The sequence below is a fragment of the Rhododendron vialii genome, chromosome 2a (genome assembly GCF_030253575.1).
Source record: "Rhododendron vialii isolate Sample 1 chromosome 2a, ASM3025357v1".
Taxonomy (NCBI): domain Eukaryota; kingdom Viridiplantae; phylum Streptophyta; class Magnoliopsida; order Ericales; family Ericaceae; genus Rhododendron; species Rhododendron vialii.
In genome coordinates this window covers 6,307,885-6,316,323 of record NC_080558.1, presented here as the reverse complement: position 1 = coordinate 6,316,323, position 8,439 = coordinate 6,307,885, and positions in this window count along the sequence as shown.

Genomic DNA, 8,439 nt, shown 5'->3' with positions numbered 1-8,439 from the left:
GCTTCAAATTGTTTTGGTTAGTCACAGTTTTTTATGCAGGAAATGTGTTATCAAAAATGGTACTAGGTTAGGATAATTTGTTAATGAAAAAATCATATATTAAAAATGAAAGCAGCAAAAAAAAAAAAAAAAACTTTTAGCGGCGGTTTACAAATGCCGGTAAAAGCAATGAAAAGAAAAAACCAAAATATAAAAATGGCATTTGGAAAATGCCGGTAAAAGCTACAAAAAAAATACGGCACTTATGAAATGCCGGAAAAGGTAGGTATATAAAAAGGGCATTTGAAAAATGCCGGTAATATTACCTTTTCCGGCATTTGCACCACCCACCGGTAATAAATGTATAATTGGCAATTCTTTTTCCGGCACTTTACAAATGCCGGGAAAACTAGTACTCCTAACAAACGCCGGTTTTATTTCCGGCATTTGTACAAATGCCGTTTTTGTATTACCGACACTTGTTTGAGCGGCATTTTTTACTTTTGTCAACAAATGCTGGGAATACTATTACTGGCATTAATTTCATCTTTACCGGCGTTTATGAAATGCCGGAAAAAGCTTAATTTGGCGTAGTTATATTTGTCACCCCTCCAATTTTCTTTTTGAACGACGGGAAATAGGTTCCACATACTAGATACTCGAATCTGGTTAACCAAATAAGCCCTTAAAAGCCGATGATTTCGCCCCTTAATAGTCTTCCTGCTAAAAAATAAGCACATCTCTGAAGATTATACGACGTCGAAATTGCAAAATTGCACAGGATTATGGGTACAACCTGAAAAACCAGAGTCTATTTCGCTTGACTAAAATTTGTAACCCTATCACGTTCATGCTAACATATCTGCGAGTTAACCCTTTTTTTCCATCAAGTGGCAATTTCCAAAGACAAGAACCAATCATCCAAAAAGACAATATGACTATTCGTTCCTCTAAAAATCAATCTTCCTTCTGTCCAAAATTATCACTACATTCGACAAAATGACCTCTCACCATGATTGTATTAACTATTTACACTACGCGCCAGGAATGATACACTATATAGGCTAAAATCAAAAAAATTATTTTCAGCTAGGATCCTCAATAATCCATGCCACCACCCATTGCACTGATATCCTTCTCATCCTTGGGACAAGAGCTTCTGTGGTTGTCTGCAGTGAAGAGACACAACAAACAACGTAACGAGATTCATGTGTACAACCAGACTAACGTGCACTCGAATCGAAACCCAAATGGCAAATAGGAGTTCGTTCGGTTTACCTTGCCTCATCGACCAAAGCAGTTCTTACTGCTTTCAAAAGGTCAATATTAATGGGATGGAAATCAGATTTTATTGCATTATTCAAGTTTTGTGAGAAGCTAGCAATGGCTGCAAGGCCTTAGGAGATGGTGATAAGTTGATAACAATTAATCCAAAGGTCCAAGAACAAATCTGAGGTGTTAAAGCATCTGTTGAAACTATGGGGTTAGTGGTCTTGGTTCCTAGTGTGATTTGATTCAGTTTAGAAATGAAGATACATGGGTTGATCTGTTTCAGCAGGTTCCATTTAGGATTGAGGTCTTTCATGGATTTATCTCCTAATTAATATTCTATTTGAGAAATTCTTCATGGTACTTTTAGTACCCTGTTTGATGGAAACTAAATTAATATGTGAAGCAGTATTTTGTATAACTTTTTCTAGAGTTGTTTAGCTTTGTTTTACGCAGAAGGCTCCTCTTAGATTTAGAACTATTCAATCCCAGAGTTAGTCTCTGTAGGCTTAAAAACAATGTTTTAACGTTTAACTTGAGCAGAAAATTGCTTAGCTTAACAGGAAAAGAGCCAAGGCTTTTGTTCAGTGGGAAATTACTTCGTGTTCAAAGCTTAGTATTTGGGTTCAAGTACTCTTTCTTTCAGATCTACGCGGACGTTAGTGCATCAATCCAGCAGGTGCTTCAGGTCTTGCGAGGGAGATTATGAAGCCGCGGATATGCTGTGGGCCACCCTAGTGGCTGATCATCTCATCTTAAGTTAGATCAACAATTTAGTTTGCCAATTCACTGATGTATATTTGGGCTAGTTATATTTTCTGCTGATATGTATTATACTTTGTACACAGACAACGATAAGTTTGAAAGAGTGATTATCTTTGGTTTGTAAAGGAATAATGCAGCGTTTACCAAACAAAAAAAGAAAAAAGAATAATGCAGTGCTGGACACAATGTATCAAAAAGATCACAATAGAAAGAAAAGGTAATGTCTAAGCCAAAAATATGAACACACAATTGATGCAGGAGCATAATAATTTTAATCTGGAAAACAAAGGGTTATCTTAATTAGTTCAAAGTGTCTTTTAGTTTCTAGTCAATGTCTTTGAATTTCTGGTCTAAGAATATGTGTTTTGACTATCTAGTAAGATGTGTTTTTATTTTAATAGTGGTCTAGGTATTTGAAAAGGTCTAGTTGAGAATTGTGTAGATTTTATTAGGAGTCTTGAAGAGTCAAATTTGTAATACCTATAAATAGGTAATCTAATGAAATGAGAAGTAGAGTTTGAGTATATAAAAAAATATGTGCAAGTATTTCTTGCTTGAGAGTGACTGATTCCTCTGACAATCAAGTGTGTTACTTGGTCGCGTGAGTGTCTTCCGCGATTAGCAATGTCGAGTGACTTCCGTTGCCCCCGGTGAGTGGCTTCCTAGGACTATCGATCCCATCCTTCGCAGGTCTCGACCTGCATCAAATTGGTATCAGAGCTTGAAAAATCCAGATTGCGGCGATTTTTCTTCGTTAACAATAACTATGCCTCCACGGCAACAACAATATGTTCAGAGCTCTTGGATTATCAAGGCTACGGTGGTTCAACATCAGCTAGAGGAGTAGCAACAAGCTTTTCGAAATCCTTGTTTTGTGGAGTCAACAACAATACATGATTATGATCTTGCATGGCCATTCACAAGAAAAAAAGTTTCAGATCCAATTGTGGATTGGAATAAGCCACCAATTTTTTTTGAAGAAGTCATTGAAGAAATTTTTGTTGAAGGCGATGTAGGAGATTTTCTCGATGTTGTCAAACATGAAATTAAAATTAATCAAGAGGTTGATTGGGATTCACCTCCTAAATTTGACGAGTATCCGATTGAAGCCGATGATGTTCTACACTTAGTGGATGATACTGGAGATGACAATGGCGTTCGAATGGTTGAAGATACGAAAGTGGAAGTTCAAGATAAAATTGTTGAAGCCGCAGAAAACAAATTTCAAGCCAATCGCTATTATGAAGATCCTTTCTATCCAATGGGCTTCATCAATTCATCTGATTCATGGATCATAAAGAAGCTAATTATTGATTACATTATTTTAACTCGATGGACTGATTGGATGGATGTTTGTCTGAAGATTGGCAAGGTCGTAGTCCGTCTTCAGCATTCAACGTGCTATTCAAGCTTCAGGATCATAAATATGGGGAGCAACAAGCATTAGAGCTATCACATGTTTTACTTTCCAAATAAGAGGACGACTTCTGTTTAAGCAAGGGAGAATGATGCAGGAGCATAATAATTTTAATCTAGAAAACAAAGGGTTATCTTAATTAGTTCAAAGTGTCTTTTAGTTTCTAGTCAATGTCTTTTAATTTCTGATCTAAGAATATGTGTTTTGACTATGTAGTAAGTTGTGTTTTTGTTTTAAGGGGAATTTTTAGGCCGGTCCAAAAAATTAGGTTCATACTTAATTTAGTCATGTACAATTGTTTGTATTTTTTATTCCGACCATGCCCCTTCACGCGCATTAGCACACGGAACTAGATAGCATCTAGTATAGAAAAATTATCCAATGCTCCATGAGCATTGGTGCACCATTAAAACATTGTTTAAATTTTAAAAAGTTATATCTTTTGTTGTAGATATTCAGTTTTAAAAAAAATTATATTTTTGGAACCTACTCGACGATATCTATGAAACAAGATCTACATTGAATATGAAATTATGTAAGATTAAAAAAATACCCTTTGCTATGAGAATTCTCAATGAGAATTGTTTCTACGAGAATTGTCTCTATGAGAAGTGTCTATGATAACTATTTTTATGAGAACTGTCCCTATAAGAATTGTGAACTGTTTCGGACAAAAATATCCTTAGCTATGTGAACTGGCTATGAGAACTGTCAATTCTCATAGTCAGTTCTACGAGAACTATGTGAAATGGCTATGTGAATGAAAAATACACAGTTCAAATAACCTCAGCACACACTAAAATACACAGTTCTCATAAAAAATACGTAATTGTCATAAAAAAATACACAGTTCTTATGGACAATACTCAATTTTCATAGAAAATACACAGTTCTCATAGATAGTTGTCATGGACAATACACAGTTCTCATAAAAATATACAGTTCTCTTAGAAAAATACACGGTTCTTACAGACAGTTCTCATAGAAAAATACACAATTCTCATAGAAAAATACACAGTTCCCGTAGAAATTACACAGTTCTCATATAAAATACACAATTTTCATATACAGTTCTCACAAAAAAATATATAATTCTCATAGAAAATACACAATTCTTATAGACAAATACACAAATCTCCTAGAAAGTACCCCTGAACTATGGTTATGAGAACTGAGACTATGAGAGCTATATTTTTAGATTCAATTCCTAAATCATATTATTTCGGACAAAAATACCATTGGATATGTGAACTGGCTATGAGAATTGCTAAGTCTCATAGTCAGTTTTATGAGAACTGCTCTGTAAAATCCTGCCTATTCTTTAAAAGGAAAAAAAAAAAAGTAGTTTAATCACGTGGTCCGAATAGAAACTTGGCACATTATATGAGTTACGGAATGTTGGTATTTTACCTTAAAAATCCGACACCGCGCCATGATGATCCTTAAATTGTTATTAGCTTGTGTTGAATTTTTGAGATTTTTCGGAGACTAAAATCCGAACGCGTACGGACCGAAATTGCGACGAACCGACACACCACACTACGTGTCACAGAGTTCGGCTTCGGAATTACAGGTGTAATTCGTTTCACCTGTTTCTTCCTTTCCACCGAGATATATATGTGTATATATATATATATATATACACACACACACACACACACTCGAGATCCAATGAGGGATCTCGCACGGTCTTACCGTGCAGGACTCCCCTTTTCTGATCAAATTGTGATGATCTGAGCCGCTCAAAGTGTGCAGAACATGATTTTAAGGGTAACTGCGAGAAATCGGCAAAAAAAAATGATCGGGAAGGGCTTGATCCGAATAGTTTTTTACTGAACCGTTCAATACAAATTTGTTCGGATCAAGCCCTTCCCGATCATTTTTTTTGCTGATTTTAAGTGAGGACCCTTAAAATCACGTTCTGATCACTTTGAGCGGCTCGGATCGTCGTAATTCGATCGGGAAAGGGGAGTCCCGCACGGTAAGACCGTGCGGGATCCCTTAGGAGATCCGGATTTTATATATAGAGGAATTTTCAAGTGAGGGATCCCTCATTTTGTTAAAATGAGGGACTTTCATTTTTCGATCAAATTTTGAAAATCCGAACCGTTCAATGTGTGCAGAACGTAATTTTAAGGGTCCTCGCGAGAAATCGGCAAAAAAAATGACCAGGAAGGGCGTCATCCGAGCAGTTTTTTTTGAACCGTTCAATGAAAACTGCTCGGATGAAGCCCTTCCCGGTCATTTTTTTTGCTGATTTCTCACGGAGACCCTTAAAATCACGTTCTGATCACTTTGAGCGGCTCGGATCATCGAAATTCAATCGGAAAGAGAAGTCCCGCATTTTAATAAAATGAGGGATCCCTCACCGGAATCTAACTCTTTATATATATATATATATATATATATATATATATATATATATATATATATATATATATATATATGGGTAATTATTAAATAAGTAAACAAAACAAAGTAAAAGAGGTTAGTGAACCAAGAGAGGAATTCCTGTATCAATACTCCATCCGAAATTCGCTGTTGGCCGTGCCGCTAAACTCACTTGGGAAAAATCTATCGTTTTGTTTTTTTTGGTAATCCCTCACTCCTTGATATACTTACAATAAGTATTATAATATATACTCTAATTAGATATCAGAGGATGTAAAAATTGGGGCAAAATTCTTGCAACACTCACACACACTCACGCACAGTGTACATAGCACCCGAACTCCTGAAATTTTCACACAAGCAAAAGTATCCCGTTCGGCAAAGAGTTTGGTTCCGGAACTCATCGCCGTAAATTGATTTAAGTAAAATTATTCGCTGATTATTTGCTGACTGTTATAAGCCTCCATTTAAAAGATTGACTTTGCTAATGCTAAATTCCAACGTATATATCTACCCTAGCAACTGTAGGAATTCTATTCCAATTTGTGTATGTTTATTCCGTAGCTTCGCAATAGGTAATGGGTTAAGTATATACTACTGTCAATTTAGAACTATAAAGAAAAACCAGTCCATATGCTAATTCGATGGCCTGAAATGGAAATTAGTTTACCCCTAAGTTCAACTGTAACAAATGGTAATTTGTGGTACATTTTGTGTAGGTACCAGTGCCTTGGGCAAGTTCGGTGCCACGTCAAGTTAGACGCATCCTTTTTGGTGAGTTGCGCATACCTTGGTTACATGTATTTTTCTGAATTTTGGGATAAAATGCCATTGCTTGTTTTTGCTGAAAAGTGTGGAATTCGATCCTCTTACTTGATTTAATTGGTGATGTTGAATAAAACACATGTGATAGCCTGTTTATTAAATCTTTGGTGTTACAGTTAATCTAGACCATGGCAATATGTTTTGGGAACTTGAGTTTCACTTCTTGTTAGTACATGCTTGTGATAATATGAATCATTTGAACGGTGTCTCCAGCGCTAGGGGACATGTAAAGAAACTAGCAGTGTAAGGTAATAAGGTAGGAGATGCAGCCAGGCATCACTGGGTAACGATATCTTACCACTCTTCAATAGGGTCGCTCCCCAACCGACTGGCAAAAAAATACCGTTGAATGTTATTATCGCTTAAATGTGCAAAAGTGAAAGGGAAGAAGAAAAAGGGTCCCTCTTTTGGACCAAATAATTAAATTTATGGATCAAAATGCATGTTACTGGAAAATTTGATGAGATTACCTAAAATGTTGCTTGATTCTTGAACTGTTTCATTAAGTAAGGTATTTTCATGGTCAAACTTGTAATTTTGGTATACGTTTCTCACTCAAGCTTCGGCTTCTGAAAACATTTTCTAATTTTTCAGGTTATTGTAGATAGCAAGTTGTGGGCCGGATGCGTCGTTTGGTTAGCTGTTGTAAATAGGGCGTCTGTAAAAAGGAACAGGAGTGTTGTGTCTTTTAAGACAAGTGGTGTTGTAATAGTTGTCATTCTAAGTTAAGCTTAGCTATGTTGTATAGACACTCGGAGTTAAATGAATAGAAGCTTCCGCTGTTTCTCTTTATATGTTATTTAGTATGCTCTGAATGGTAAAAGTATTGGAGGCCTTGGTGATTCCGTCACAGGCCGGTCACGTGACCCATATTGGAGTTGGGTCGTGACATGCTCAGTTCTCATAGAGAACAGGCTTTGTGAATTGAGCTATGAGAACTAGGTATGTGAATTGCCAATTCTCATATTCAGTTCTATGAGATCTGCTAGTTCTCATAGTCAGTTATATGAGAATTGGCTATGAGAAGTAATTGTTCTCATAGAGAACTATCTTTGTAAACTGGTTATGAGAACTAGATTATGTGAACTAAAAAATACATACTTCACATAGTCTTACCATACACTAAAATACGCAGTTCTCATAAAAAATATATAGTTCTCATAGAAAATACACGGTTCTAATAGACAATTCTCATGGAGATACACAGTTCTCATAGAAAAATACGCAATTCTCATAGAAAAATATATAGTTCTCATTGTCAGTTCTAATGAACAACACACAGTTCTTATAGAAAAATGCACAATTCTCATATAAAATACACACACGAGAAAAAATTGAACAAAAATAAAATGGTAATCAAATCAAATATAGTTATAAATATTTTCACCGTCATGTCTTCAAAAAGTAATCAAAGTAAAAAAAGTAATAGTTCACATAGAAAATAAATTGATTTAGAATTGAATTTTTAACTGTCATGTCTCATAGCTGATTATGTGAACGGAGCTATGAGAACTAGCTATGTGAACTGTCAATTCTCATAGTCAAAATTTTACTTTCTGATATTTTGGCGCTCGTATTCGTTTTTGTCGTCGAAGAGTGAAGACCACAAACAATCACCACATAACCTTTCCTAATTACAACCACGGACCAAAAAAAAGAGAGAGCAGAAAGTGTATTTCAGTTCATCGTTCTACACTCGTCTAGTAAATCATTGAACTTTATTATCCTCTGTGATCTGTTATCTTGCTTCGTTGGGTCTAGCAGTCTCAATTTGGTCTTCGTCATGAGCAAGC